The 15,364-nt window shown below is 36.8% G+C and overlaps 1 long non-coding RNA gene across 1 annotated transcript; it reads right to left on the reverse strand.

Annotated features, from left to right (window-relative positions):
- Window positions 1-5,673: 5,673 nt before the first annotated feature.
- On the reverse strand, window positions 5,674-6,322 carry LOC117613205. The gene is made up of 3 exons (XR_004583682.1): window positions 6,239-6,322; window positions 6,018-6,107; window positions 5,674-5,900 (listed from the first exon to the last, which is right to left on the reverse strand). It is a non-coding gene; the product is annotated as an uncharacterized LOC117613205 (long non-coding RNA).
- Between the last annotated feature and the right edge of the window lie 9,042 nt (window positions 6,323-15,364).

Genomic DNA, 15,364 nt, shown 5'->3' on the forward strand with positions numbered 1-15,364 from the left:
CCACATTTCGGGCCTCAGGCACATGAACTCATCTCTCGTGACATGATGTCCGTTTTCTATTTCAATTATACGTTCGTCACTATAACAAAAGAAGAAACCAATTGTTATAGTTAAATTCACGTACGGGACAACATATAAGGAATTTGGTCAATTTCATAATTCAACATTTGTATGTAAGTAGTTACCTTGAAAAGTTGTTTGACCTAAAAATGTAACTGAATAATTCAAAATCGGAGTCTTGTAAGTCCTCGGGTTTTAATTTGAAAGGCCCAATTTTAATCTTAGACGCCGTCCTTTGCACAGCCTTTCCTTTTGCATTTGACGGGTCAACCCATGGCTCTCTACAATGAAGCCCTGGACGCCTTTCAGCCGTTCGACGTGTTTGAATTCGACTTTGATCACCACGGGCCAATTTTGTGAACTTCCTCTTTTCCACGCCAAATTTCAACTGTGGAAAAGGGAATCCAAATATTACAGTTTGAAAAAAACAAAAATTAAGTATTTTACAACTATGTCAATAAATGCGTACTGAATAAACGTAAAGGATAACAACAAACTCGATCTTGAAACTCCTAATCGCTCATCATACCTCAGGTTCACTGAAACTCTGTCCATCCGATAATGGCGTCCAAGAATTGTTTACATGAACTGGACCTTTCTCCTTTAATTTCCTAGATTCTTCACCCTTCTTCTTCACAGCATTCTCACCACCTTCATCTCGTATTTTCGGTGGCCCGTCCTCCTTAGTTTGATTCACATCTTCATGTCTTGTGTATTTCAGAAAGGACCTCACTTCACTCATTACCTTGTCAGTGAGTTCCAACACTGAACGCTCGACCTGTGCCTGTATTACTGGAGCCAAACTCATACAAACTTGTTCAACTATTCTTTGAACGTTTACTCCAGACACTTCATTTGTTCGACGGTGCTGTGAAACAACCCGCACGGTAGGAGTATCAAACCCACCTTGCTTGATAACCCATCTAATCATTTTCCACACTGAGTTATTGTCCCAAGACACAATGGGATCCACAGACTTATCAACAAATACTCCACCATGGACAATTGAATCGAAATACAATAGTTGAAGAAAAAGCAATGACCCACTTACATATGCAACTTTCTTCGCTTTGAACGACCTAACACCTTCACATAAGAAGTTGAATCCATGGTCGGCCCAGTTCTTGGTCTCTATCTTCCCTGGGATCGTCAAGAAAGTTAAATATTCCCGGTCACTGATAGTGAAGATGTGGGGCAAAGTATAGTGCCAAGTGCAAACATCACAAATCGAACTTGAAAGTCCTCATTCGCATTTTTGCACTTTTCCAATTGTTCAGCTAAACCCTTTACTAATACTCTTTTGCCATTTCCACCGAAACTCTTGACTAATTGTTTCACCTTTTCATCTTCTACCGGCCTGTCGAGTTGAACATCCTCGCCGGTGTTCTTAAGACCCATAACACGCCCAAACTCATCGGCACTTATTCTAATCACATTGCCGTGCAGTTCTATAGAAGACGTATCAGGATTGAACTTTTGAATCAAAAAATGGCATAATTGGCGGTGTAAACGAGTGCACGACAAAGATGACACATTACCGAACCCAATAGCCTTAATTGCTAACCGCTTCTCCTCTGACAATTTTTCCACCGTACGATGGAATCGGTCCGGGCTGCATCTAGTTATCCAACTCATCTCATTCACTGAGTCGTTTACTTGCCCGCTTGAACCTTCTAAGGCAGAACCATATGTTGCCTTCTCTGCAGTGTTCAATTTCCTCCACTTATTACTAATCTCTTCTTGTACCTGAAATAAAAAATTGTCATGAATATACCCTTCTTAATAAAATAATTAATAAACTGACCAAATCATTGTCATCTCTCACCTTATGGTCCAACTTTGCATTGGCCACTTTCCCCATTTCATGTCGTTCTTTTTTCCTGTAAATCATTTATTTTTTATAAAAAAACCATTATAATATTAAGCAACCACATTTCCAATTTGTAGATGTACGTGTAACTTACATGAAATTAAAAAAAGCATCTCGGCCAACTCTTGTTTGTTGCACAGTTGTCTCGGCCTTGCGCTTTCCTTTCGCTGATCGCCTTTTTTGAGCTTCCATAACTTGCACAAATCAAGTACAAAACACTATCATGCAATTCTCTCTAGAGCCGATCATTTGAATACTAATCCAATGCCTAATACACCCTAAACCCCGTAAACCCCGTAAACCCAGTAAACACTACAACATCACGTTGCTTAATTCAAAAAATACGGGGACCAGGATTTGCACACAGTTGCTTAGTAATTGCATGTACTGATATGCAATTGCACGACACTACTTGCAAGTGCATCAGCCCTCCATTATAACATTGCACAGATAATACACACAACCCACCAATGCATTTCTATATTGGGCGGACATTCTGACTCATTTCAAATCCCAATCCAAATCTTAACCATTCCTAACATTACACTTTCGGAACACTTTACTCCCCATACAAAAAATTCAAAAACACAGTCAAACCTACCTACCTACCGCGAAATCACCTCACGTGCATAATTTCAAAACAAAACTATATACTGTAATTGCATTCAGTTACTTGGATTTGCATACAGGCGATTAGTAATTGCATATAGAGATATGCAATTGCATGAACAGAACAACCATGAATGTGAGATACCCACTTCACCTCACGACACTTTCAGACTGAAAACCCACTTCATCTCATGAATGTGAGAAACCTACTTCCCCTCTTGCCCCAATTCATCACCACAGAAATTCAATTAACAATAACATAAAACATAGTGTTAACTTACCTTCAAAAGGAACTAATACCAAATGCTTTCACAAGGGCTCGATTGCAGATGAGAGGATTGCCAACAACCTACCAGCGACTGGAAAAACTGAATTCCAATTCCTATTATCAACCCAAAATGCTAACCCAAAAAATTTTCCCAAAATCCAAACCCTAGAATATGGGGTTTTCTACAATGATGACAAAGAAGAGAGAGAGGTTGCAGAGACAAGGAAGAAACATTCTACAGAAGAGGAGTTGAAGAAGATGACTTTGATTAGAAGAGGAGTTTTCAAGTTGAAGCCGCTCTGACTGCATGCGAACTTGTATAAAACCTTGACATGTGTAATCATAAAATTCTGTGTATATTGACACGCGTGCGACACTGCCGCGTTAAAACCTTGCCAGGAAAAACCCAGTGGGATAAAAACCTGGACGAAGGAAAAAGAGTACAGTGTGGAAAGGTCTGTATTGATGGCACGCTCCCCCTGATGCTTGGCAGAATATCTTGAAGCCATACTGTTGATCATCTGTCTGAATATCATAGTTGACACTGCTTCTGTGAGTCAATCTTGAGCGACATTGCCTCATTAAAACCTTACCAGGAAAAACCCAGTGGGATAAAAACCTGATGAAGGAAAAAGAGTACAGTGTATGAAAGTCTTTACGAATACCATGCCCCCCTGATGAATATCTCCCCCTGAAAACTTCATGACTAACTTTGTTCCAGTAAACGACCTTATAGATTTCCAGAGTCCGTATATCTCACATCATCCCAAAAATGATGGTGATGGAGTTGAGCTCAAATACGATGTCCGGTCTAATATACTCCCGGAAAATCCTTAAAGTGCCCAACGGATAAAAAATGCTTCAATACTTTCTTAGTATAAGCTATAATCTCGTTGGCATAATGCTCGATCTTTCAGTCGAGACAAATATTTCTGGAACTCTTGAGAAGTTTTAATGTGTTTGCAAACATATTAATGTACTCACTGAGGCAATTTATGCATATTAGTATTGAGTACGGATTTTGTGCTTCAGGCACATGTCATTCGGGGACTTGCTTCATGCAATTTCAATCCTTTCAAGGATTTTGTTTAAAGGGATTAAACTTTATGACACATTATATAGCTTTAACCCAGCTATTTATACATCTTTAGGGAATCACTTCAGGTGATATGCTTTGTGCATTTAATAACCCTTAAAGATAACATGTTGGTCTCCGTAAATGTGCAATAAGAAGGGGGGGCACAATTGAATCTGTAGATATGGAGAAAACCCAACATTCCTTGTTTATGCCAGAAACATTGTGTCATACAAAGTAGGTATATTCCCTTTTATTCCGAACACCCAAGTATAACTTTCAGTATTAACAAATTTTGGGGTTCGTCCTGTGGGTTTGTTCTTTCACGTTCATTCTCATCTATAATGGAATTGCCTCATTCCATTTTGGCCAATGATATTGTCGACATTTAATAATTGAACGTGGTTCCAATCAACACAGCCCATTGATGATTTGAGTAGCTACTCCAAAATCAAAATTTGTCATTCATCAATTCATGATCCCACCATTCTCATGTGCATGCGCATGCATCAATTATAAGCATTTCTTTGCTTTTGGGTACCCAAGCCACTGCAGGGGCTTTTATTATGTGAGAATGTGGATTATAACCTCCAATGGAGCGTTATGTTATAGTAGGGCGTGGATAATCTCCATTTAGGGAGTTGGAACATTTAGAACCATATATCTGTCATGCTGCAGGCATGCTACAGATTAATCACTACTACAATTTTAGCTTATACCGACAACCCTCTATGGTCAGTAAAAACCTCATTACTGGCAAAAATTCGTCAGTAATGGCTTCCTGACGAGTGCAGCGGCGGAAATAAGGCTTGTCAGTAAAAGTCTTGTCAGTAATACTAATGCTGACCAACTTTTGCAACTTATTCGTCAGTATAGGTTTGTCTCTGACACAAGTCATAAAGTGACTTCATTTTATTACTGACAAAACAAATGGCCAGTATTAAAGAAGCTTTTGTGAGGATTATTGTTTCGATACCAGTGGCCAAACATTCACCAGGATTGTTTCTTAACCAAAATAAAAAATGCCAGGATTGTTTGTCAATTCAATTCTTTTCTGAGCTAATGCACCATTAAATATACTTCCTTCAAATGCCTTTTGTTTTGTAATATAATCTGCACATTTTTCATTCCTAATTTTTTTTTAATTGATATTTAAAATGTAATGACAATTATAAGTACAATACTGAAAGATTGAACCATACAAGATACAACAACCATTCTTATAAAATATAAAGTACCAATGTGGATTACAATTTACAATAGCCAAATATTACAAAGGTCTGCCTACATCAGTAGAGTTCCAAAACTTTAGTTGCCCAACCTAAGCTCTTCTTCGTGCCTTTAAATTATCAGGACATTCATCTTCAACTAATCCCTTAAAGTTTTCCTGCATTTCAGCCTAACAAAAAACAAAGATACATATTTAGTTCATCATTCTCCATCAAATTCTATGGTCATTATAGATTAACCAAACCAATAAAATGTACAATGATGAATTGTACAATTAGTCTTCTGGACCTCTACATTTCAGTTTTTCATATACTTGAACAAATAAAAGAACATAAAGAACAATGAACAAGAAAAAAGAAACAACATTCAAGTGCATCATAAACTTACATATTGTGCTTGCTTCGAGCATAAGACTTTGTGCCAGATGTGTGATTCAACATTTGTTTACTCCAATTTTCAGCATTTCATTTACCTTGTTCCTGCTATTTGCAAAAGCAAAACATACTTAATCATTGCACAGATTATATATATATATTGACTGTTGTGTAATAATACGTACTATAGTCTCATCTTTTTCCTAATGCTCAAACAACAGCCGCCACTGGTTTGGGTCTACACGAGAATCCCCACATTGCCACCGTCTTTCACTTCCTTCGAAAGGTTTATAATAAGCTTACTTCAAATCACTCTTGAAACTTCTCCACAATTTTTCATTATTCTTCATTTATACATACATTGTTGAAGACATGAATCAAAGGCTGCTGTTCAGGACAAAATTCAATGGTGCCCTGCATCCACAATAAGGTAGTCTTACATCAACTCTAAAATATATAACCAATAAACTCACATACATGCACTAAGTATTCAATAATTTTAGGAATAAGAAACACGAGAGTGTCCCACACATCAAGTTTGCTGGAGTCTGATACTTTTTCTCATGTTATTTAGACACCAGTTGCATATCCCTTGACCCCGACCTTGCTTTGCGTCATTGCCTACAGGAAAAATTAATTGTAACTGCTCAATACAAAGGTAATAAGTTTCTCATATATCCCATATACAATATATTTATATAATGATTTAAACATACCAGTTTATCAAAAGAAAAAAGGAAAAACCAACATACCAGTACCACTTGCAGAACCATCTCCCTCTAGACCCCCAAGTCAACATTGAGCCCTTCTTGTGAACTATCTCCAGAACTACTCATCTAAAGTGGTAACAAATTAATCAGACATCATTGGTATAAAAAAAACTATTACTTCAGCATTTCAATACAAAACAATCTATTGTCTCTCAATTGGAGGACCCTCAACATCATCTACTTCAACTCACAAGCAAAACCAAATTAAACAAGAAATTGTACATTCATTGAACTGAAGAAAAGAAGAAATAACACCAAACAAGTAGACCACATTATAACAAACAAACAAAGTATGCATATTAACCGAACTATATCAACTCACACATATATAAAAGCAAAATACTCCCAATACTTTTTTTCTAATAGAAACAATTTTCTTAAGAACAAGAAAGAAAAGAAACACAAGAAAGAGGACAAAAATCCCCCAGGGCAAACCACCAGAACCCCAACAGAAAAAGAAAACAGAACCACAACCCAAACAAAACAAAACAGAAGACAAAGCTCCCAAAAACAAACAAACAAGCCCCAGACTTCATCAACAAATAAGAAAAGATTGAAACAAGAGCTTTAAAAAATCAAAGGATATAATCAGCCGTTCATCTATACAACTGGTACATCGTCCATGTCTGCATCTTAAAATTTGTATTCTAATTGATAACTAATCAGAAGGATTCGTGGGTCATTGCCTATACTCAAATACTTGAAAAAAAATAAAAGAAATAGGAACAGAAATCTCACCAGAACAGGGAATCAACCCCAACTGAAAAGAGCAAAGAAAACCCCCAAATTGAATCTCTCTGTCAATCTGAACCAACTGATACGAAAATCACTACCACATGATTCCTCTAACTCCAATAGCTCTAAGGAAGAAAACAATTTCTTCTTCAATGAAAAAAAAAAAAAAAAGAGGAAGGGAAAGTGAGTGACAGAGAGCAAAACCCAAAAATGAAAGAAAAAGACGAGAGAGAAGATATGGTCTGTTTTGGTGAATGAGAGAGAGAGAGAGAGAGAGAGAGAGTCGATTTCAAGGAAGTAAAGAGAAAGTTTAAGTAAAAAAAAATTATATTTAAGTCTAGTACTGGCAAACCAACTCGTCAGTGACAAAATTTAGCTTCCTGATGTCTACAAATTTGGGCGCTTAATATTTTGGCTTCCCGCCCTTAAAGGGGCTGGCGCTGTTGCTCGTCAGTAAAACTTGTACTGACGAAAGACATTGCCAGTATTATTTAGTAGTGGCAAACCACTTTACTTGGCCAGTAATGGTTCCTAGTACTGGCTAAACTGCTCATTCGCCAGTATGAAGTTGTCGGTATAAGCTAAAATTGTAGTAGTGAATATATATACATGTCAATTAATTTCTGGGACTTTAACCCATACAATTTGCAACGCATTAGGCGTGCACAATATCAATATTGACATGTCAAGGGATTGTCTTTTCGGGACTTCAATCCACATCATTTGCTACGCAACAGGCGTGCATCATATTGATCACTGCTATACCCATATTATGTTCTTATGGGACTTTAATCTGTGCAGTGTATTATCAATGTATCCAACTTGCAATTTGTAAAATTTGCATTAATAATTCATGGATACATACAAGCCATTTTTTTGGAACAGACTTATCTCCCCATTTGGTTACCTTTCAAGATAATATATCAAATAAGTATATAAGCATAAAATAACACAAGTATTGCTTACATCCTTAGGTGGGAGAAACTTTTCTCAAGTATCATTCAAGCTTGTATTGGCCCAGTAAATATAAAGTATCGCTTGATGATCTTGTTATATCCTGCAAGAGCAAAAATCACAATTCTTCTCTCTGTCAAAAACAAATAACCCTCAGAGTTAGGATCACTGCATGGATTCTTTCTTCGGATGTTCATTCTAAAGAAATAAAATCCCTTATGAACAGAGAGTTATAAAAAAAAAGAAAAGATACAAAAATTGTGATATTGATTGCAAGGTAAGGTAAGCAATCAGGGAAGGGAGCTGGTGGGAGCAGACAAGCAGCTCATCAATCAAGGAAGGAAGCCGGTGGGAGCAGAAAACAAGCTCTCAATTCTCCTAGTCTAGAAGGACCTCAGGAGATTAGAGCACAAGGTCGCCTTCACAATTCCCTGATCTTGCAGAAACATGATCAGGGATAGTCTTACTTCCTGAATGGATGATCAGAGATAGTCTTGCTTCTCAGGCATATTAAGTGCTTAATGATAAGAAAAACAAGTAGATATAGCATCATTTTGTATGGGAAAACTGGATGTCTTCTACAAAGAAAATTTCGTTAGTAACACATTTATACACAAATACAATGAATAGGTAGAACTGGTGAATTTCAAATTAACCATAGGAAAATTGCGAGATTCTCGGGATACTTTTGAAAAAGTAGCTCCGTGAAATCCGTAAAGCAAGATCGGCTTTGAAAATAATACTTGAAAACGCCGAAAGTGCCGACAGGCATTATTGGAGGCCACGTGAAGTTTTGGACTCTTGCTAAAGAAAAAGATAATGTGGGGATTCGAGAAGATATTGGAATCCTGAAAAGTTGCCACATTTTCGTCTATAGATATTGCCTTCACAAAACTTAATTGAGCAACTGCGTTTCAACTCAACTTCCTTCATTTTCTGAAACTTTAGTTTTGTAAAACTTTCTTCGAAACCTTCTTAAAATGGCTTCCTCTTCTTCCTGCCCAAATAATTTCAATTTAAATGATGCTCCCACAACAACCAGTGACGCCCAAGTTTGGCGCCCATCCTTTGTATCCCAAAATCGTCATCTCACAGTTAATGATTCTGTGATGATGAATGATGCTACTGCTGTCACAGTAGCTAGGAATTTCATTATTCCAATGGATGAAATGCTGTTGACAGGGAGGTCCGAGGAAGAAGCTATTAATGACTCAATGGCTTCTAGCATTCAGAGTGCTGCTTCTGTTTCTAACTTGGCTGATCGCTTGCGTGTTAGAGCAAACGAGGTTCAGAAGCTGACAACTGAAAATTATTCTCTTCAAAGAATGCTTCATGAGTCTCAAAAGGAGGTTGAGAAACTCAAAGGAGAGAATAATTCCTTGTTGAAACTGGTGAGTTCGTACCCTGTTGATACACAGAGAAAGCTAGACATGCTGCAGGTCTCAAATGAAAGAATTTTGGGAGACCATGAGAGGCTCATGGCTAGGCTTAAGAAGCGCCGCCCTCTTCCTTCAGAGGCTTCCAGAACATAATGTAATTTTATAGATTTTACAGGGCCTGCACTTTCATTGCAGTTGTAAAAATCTATCTGTTGTATGTTCCTTTCCTTTTATAATAATAATTGCACACATTCTTAAACTTGCATATGTGGTTTGTACGTCTTTTCAAAATGACGGTCTGGAACCTTGTGCCTTATAGGTTCAAATAACCACATCAAATCTCTCATATTTCCATGCATGTGAGCCTAGAACTTTTGGTCTGGGTTAAACCCAAACTCATAATTTATTCGCCATGTTTCAAATGGACATGAAATATGAATTGAATAAAAGCTACGATAATATCTCAATATAGTAGTGAAGAACATTAACTACTATATACCCACAACTTCAAGTTTTAGGATCTCTCATATATTTGGATCCATGGGCTTCCGGCCCATATGTAACAAAATATGTGGGGAGCCTCAATTCATCATTTGATTTTTATACTGATATTATCCATTTCACGGTGTATTCTTAACAACCGAATTCACAAAATATATTTCTTCCTTGAGGTGTCGATTATAACAAAATCGAACTTTATTAAATTCATCATTCTCTTATGCCAAGAAAATTTGTGGTGTACCACAATTTGCAATAATACCTCAAAGGTTGTCCATTTAACTCTTGGAACTTTAGGTTCTCCACACTTGTTAGATTTTGAACTTCAGGCCAAAATCACATATTCTCATGGTATGGACATTTTTACAATTTTCTATACATATTTCGGGACTTCAAGCCCTTACATAATTGTCCATATTTTGAGGAACTTCTGGCATCTCATTTAATTGTTTATCCATGAGTTTAAGGAACTGCAGGTTCCATTTTGTATATAGTGACGGTTTACCCAAAATGGTTAATATTTATGCATACGTCACTATTCATGTGAATAGTACTATTCATCAATCATGAATACATATCTATTCATATGTGCAATACATTTGCCAGTACAGTTATTATTCATGTGTACGGCACTTTTAACCAATACGGTACTGTTACATCATTAAGGAAACCCAGGTCCTTATTCACATGTCAGGGATCAAGGACCCTTAAGTCCGATCACATGTTTACAAATATAGTACCGGAGAGACTGCCATCTTTCATATCAATATCATCATCAAGGATCTTCAAGTCCTGATGTAAATGTATGATGAGGATCAAGGAACTTCTGGTCCTGATCTGTATACTGTAAAAACTCATCATACAACACAATTAATCCATAAAATAAATTTACCGTTTAAATAAATTACTTGTATGGACGTTAATCCCGCACCATACTTTAAATGTGCGGTAAAGTAAATTCATAAATTAAATTGTTGTATGGACGTTAATCCCGCACCATACTTTAAATGTGCGGTAAAGTAAATTCATAAATTAAATTGCTGTATGGACGTTAATCCCGCACCATACTGTAAATGTGTGGTAAAGTAAACGTGCTTGTATGGGCACTAATTCTGCTCCATACATTTAAATAACAGTAAAGGCGTGGACGATAAACCCGCACCACCCTTTAAAGTAAATTTACGATAAAGTAAATTTGCTTGTATGGGTAATAAACCTACACCATACAGTAAATAAAATAATTGCGGAATGAATAAAGTAAAGACAATTATTTGTGGGTTCATATCAACACCACAATCAAATAATATAGTAAGTAATATTATTATACTGATATATTATTAAATTCTGTAGGTATTTTAATAATGTAATTAATTAAAAGAGATAGAGTGAGGCAGGATACTTATCCTTTTATTTCAGTGGGTGTTCGCACGCCTGACAATAATCCTTTGTTTCCACGTAGGATTTTTCTTTCCACTAAGCTGATCAATCATGCTGTATCCCACTAGGCTCCTCTTTTGAAAAGCATGTCGGGCTTTTGTTCTGAGAATTTGTTGGCTCCTCCTTTGATTCCCATCTTGTGAAAAGGCTCCTCCTTTTCCCATCTTTTGAAAAGGCAATTACTTTAAATTTGTTGTCTGGCCTTTTTTTTTTTTTTTTTTTTCAAAAAAATTGAGGCAAGCCCATCTTTGATTCCCATAGACATCTTCGTCTCGTCGAACTTGAAAGTTTCAATTTCTTTTCTTTTCTTTTCAAGTCAACCGTCAAACGAAAAGATGGCTCGCAAAAGGATCAAAAATTTGTGCTAATCAACCGAGTAGAAACTCTGAGAAACCAAAAGCAAAAGGTAAAATGTTGTAAACGCAAGGCAATTGGCCCGAATCGTGGCCGGTGCTGTCCTGGCAGGGGAGGTTTCTCTTCTGGCAGCCATTGATACTGACCAGCTTATGACTAGCCACATGAAAATACAACAGATCAAGGGACACGGTTGGTGGGGTTGGAGAAAGAACATGGTGGGTTCCTTCGGTCATGGCCTACGAGTTCTGGTCCCAAATTTCCGATCAAAGCTTCGATTCGCGGCTTCAGATCTTCTTCGACATGGTTTGAGTGCCTCTGCAAGCATGGACGAATTGCCAGGGTCATTGGGCACTAGTGCCAGCTTGGCTCTGCGCTTCGGCCAGACCATCTCTCTCAGACACACCCTTGCACATCGCCTCCCTTCTGGGTCACTCTGCTTTCGCCAAAGAATTATTGAGTCGGAGGCCACTTACTAGCTCCGGTTTCTAGCAGTATTCATCTCCATGGTTTGATCGAATATCCCAGCTGGTATTTTAGAGATATTCGTGCTGATAACGTGTTATAAAACTGGAGAGAAATTGATGAGAGAAAAGAGATGGAGGAAACAGAGGAAAAACCTCTGTAATCAATTATTTCATTTCCGTCTGTCTTTCTAACATTTAATAGGAAAAACTTTCTTCCAACATGTGGGGCCCTTTCCAACATGTGGGCTCCACACTCAATTATTTACAACAAAAAATATATATTGCATTATTAGTAAGCTTTGCTTGATCTTAGGAGCCCATATTGCTCACATATCAAAACGGATCTTCTAAAGCTGACGACTGAGGTAGTGACGTGGATTTTCATACCTCACTCCTCCATCAGCAGCAGCATGCCCCTTTTGTGTTTTTGTCAGCGCATGTAAAAGAACACACGGCCTTCCTGATTCATGATTGAGATTTGATGGGCCCAACTGCCATTCACTGCGCTTTGTTTTCTTCCAAACTTTCGGCTGTATTCATTAATACATTTTTAAGGTTTAAACTTTACAATAACATTATTAAATAGTACAATGATTCTCTATATTCTTTAAATAAATTGGAGTGGAGTGATGACGTCGCATTAAGCTTATCTTCAATACAAGAAAAGATAGCTTAAACTACACGGGAGAGGGGATTTATATCATACACACATATACTATCAATATGCCATTAAAATTCGAACTTGAGACTACTGATTTGCAAGTTAAAGCTCTTTTTCTACTAAGTTAGGACCCCGTTGACAACAATAAGCTTATTAACTCTAACTTCTAACCCAAATAAAATTAAAATGAGACTCCTCATCCTTTATTTAATCATAGTTTTACAAGACTAGAAGAACAACATAGAAAAATCAGTGGCCTCGATATATATTTTTCTTTTTAGCTTAAATATAGTAGTTTCATTATATTAAACTAAAATAATATATGTATAGATAGAGGTAAGCAATTGCAAATTTGCAACTTGAAAAGCTTAATAGAAGCAACACATGAGATCAGTGGGCCCCTTTATAGATTCCCTTTTGTCTGAGGGCTAGTGATGTTGGAGTGTTATAAAAAGAAAAAAGAAAAGCCAATATGCTTTTAAATCTAACATCACTCAAACTTCTGACAGTGGCTAAAGTTTAAAAAAGAAAAAAGAGAAAATCATGCAAATCTTCTTAATAATCCAACATCCTCCTGAGATGTGCTTCACTTTGCCAAATGCTTCTTTCACAACCAGAATCTTGGAAGCTCAGATACGTCGTCGGTACAATTCTTTCTGGTAGATTATTTAGCTTAGCCAATCAGGTGAAACAAATTATTGAGGGAGAAATGTCATGTTCACGTGCTGTGGGGCCATTAATCAAACCATATGACTTTATCCCTTTTTGTCAAAGCATGCAGAATATATAATGTTTGTCTGCAAAGTTTTCTCAAGAGTTTCTGTTGTTATATGGTATGCCCAAGAAGAGTTTGTTTACCCGAAACTGTCAATCTCATAACATTTGCATACTTTCTTTCTATATACCGTTACGTTTACTTTACCAATTTGTCAATCGAGTATAGTTGACATTGACTTGCAAATTAGGAGTCTCAAATTTATATCTCCATGACATCATAATTGTGTGTCCATTCATATTATAACACGTATACGAATTACGTCTGTCCTAATTTTCTATTAAACATAATTATTATTTATTATAAATTAATGACAATGACCTAATGAGTATGATGGCCAGATTATTTGATCCATTTGACTAGTTTTTCTTTCTTGTGTTGCAAGTTTTTTTTTGGTAGTCACCACTGGGGTTGCCGACTTGCGAATGCGACCTTATAAGTTAATTAAAAGTCTTAAAAGTCAAAAGAAACAAATAATTATAACAAAAGAAGACGAAGAAGAGAATTGGATGATGGAGATGTTGACATAAAGTTCCCTAAAATTTTGGGATTATTTGAAGATAGTGATGTTGTACGGAGGAGGGAGGGGACCTTCTATATATAGGAATGCCAATGCCATGTATTTCATATATATCCTCAAGTAGAATAATGGCACACCTTGAGCTTGAAAAATACCTAACTAAGGCAGATATGGGAAGGCTGGCGGTTCCTGCTGAATGGCTCAAAATATTGCCTCCATTCGAAAAGGGAAGCTTTGAGGTTCAGTTGGAGGCCACAGATGGGGTAGGGTTTTACTGGCAATTCTGCTGCTCCGTTCGCAAGGAAGGTTACCTAAAGCCTGTTCTTCAATCCGCGGGTTGGCTCAAGTTTGTCAATGCCAAAGACCTCCAAGTTGGGGACAAGGTTGTTCTCGACACCAGGGCCGATGATTTCAGAGGAACCAAGATCAGAATCCGAGCACAAAAGGACCTCGACAGAAATGGCCACTGGGTTGATGTTTAGCTATGTTCTATAGACAAGATTGTGCTCCCACTTTAGAGTTTTCTGTCTTGAGTTATTGTAAATGTTGTTTCTGTTGTTTGTTGTTGAATTATCTAAGTGTGCTCTTTTAATTTGTGAAATTAATGTTATAAGTGGTGAAGTACTTTCTTTCACTTTGAGTTGTGAAATTTCTTAATTCTATGTTTGTCCAATCTCATCATTTTTATGTTCACAAAAAGAAAAAGGCGTAATCTATTTTAATTGATTGTTAATTATGCGGTCCCCAAACGAGGCCTAATTAACTTAATTATGTAAATAAAACCGAGATTGTTAGACACATTGAGTCACTTGTCTTGTTTAACCAATGAACTAATTGGTCCTACATTGATATTGTATCACAAAAATATTAATAGTGAAACGAGACACACATATGTACATATGTTTCACTCTCTAAAGGCTTTAAATGTATTGAACTGATGAGTGATGTAGTGGTCCAAATCAAGCTAGTAAAGTAAGGTACATTGTCACCATGTATGAATAAGCATTGGTCATGAATTTATTAGTAACACTTATAGTACTTGTCCTACCGACCATCAACCTTATCTTTCTGCTTGGGAGAAAAGCTACCTAATAACTCAAGGTTTGGTCAATTCTCCTTCAAAGTTTCAAGAATTCCTGCAACCATTTGAATTGAATCTAGCCATCCTTATGACCAGATGCCAATAACCGAAAATTATATCCTTGTCAACTTTATCTCCAAAAATAAATAAATAATGTTGTTCAACTTTATTATTTTAATTTACCTAAAAAAGTTATTTTAATTTATTAAACATTGAATGTATAGATAGAGGCAGGCAATTGCAAATT

Source organism: Prunus dulcis, unplaced genomic scaffold, assembly GCF_902201215.1.
Source record: "Prunus dulcis unplaced genomic scaffold, ALMONDv2, whole genome shotgun sequence".
Classification (NCBI taxonomy): domain Eukaryota; kingdom Viridiplantae; phylum Streptophyta; class Magnoliopsida; order Rosales; family Rosaceae; genus Prunus; species Prunus dulcis.